Source organism: Salvelinus sp. IW2-2015, linkage group LG4q.1:29, assembly GCF_002910315.2.
Source record: "Salvelinus sp. IW2-2015 linkage group LG4q.1:29, ASM291031v2, whole genome shotgun sequence".
Lineage (NCBI taxonomy): Eukaryota > Metazoa > Chordata > Actinopteri > Salmoniformes > Salmonidae > Salvelinus > Salvelinus sp. IW2-2015.
This window is the reverse complement of record NC_036842.1, coordinates 17,415,401-17,416,271: the sequence shown is the minus strand read 5'-3', so window position 1 is coordinate 17,416,271 and position 871 is coordinate 17,415,401.

Below are 871 nucleotides of genomic sequence, written 5' to 3'. Positions count from 1 at the left end.
GTTAAAGCTTTGTCGCAAATCGGTCTTCCAAATGGACAATGACACCAAGCATACTTCCAAAGTTGTGGCAAAATGGCTTAAGGACAACAAAGTCAAGGTATTGGAGTGGCCATCACAAAGCCCTGACCTCAATCCTATAGAAAATTTGTGGGCAGAACTGAAAAAGCGTGTGCGAGGAAGGAGGCCTACAAACCTGACTCAGTTACACAAGCTCTGTCAGGAGGAATGGGCCAAAATTCACAAAACTTATTGTGGGAAGCTTGTGGAAGGCTACCTGAAACGGTAGACCCAAGTTAAACAATTTAAAGGCAATGCTACCAAATACTAATTGAGTGTATGTAAACTTCTGACCCACTGGGAATGTGATGAAAGAAATAAAAGCTAAAATATATAATTCTCTCTACTATTATTTTGACATTTCACATTCTTAAAATAAAGTGTTGATCCTAACTGACCTAAGACAGGGAGTTTTTACTAGGATTACATTTCAGGAATTGTGAAAAACTGAGTTTAAATGTATTTGGCTAAGGTGTATGTAAACTTCCGACTTCAACTGTATGTGTGTTATTTTAAATATAGAGGAGGGAGAAAAATGTAGGCAAGCAATAAGCATTTCAGAACAACTACTAGTCGAATAAGACATGGGAGAGATGACGCATTTTTGCAAAGAGATTTATTTATAGACTATCACACATGAAACAAATAGCCAATCTGAAAACTGCAGACATTACTAGTGCCTCCCCCGCTTTCAAACTGACATAATAAATAAAATGAAATGCAGCCGAACCTGATCAGAAAAGCCGAACCTGATCAGAAATCTCAACTAGCAAGCAAGTCGCAGCAATGAAGAATTGAGTGTGGTGGCGTTCAC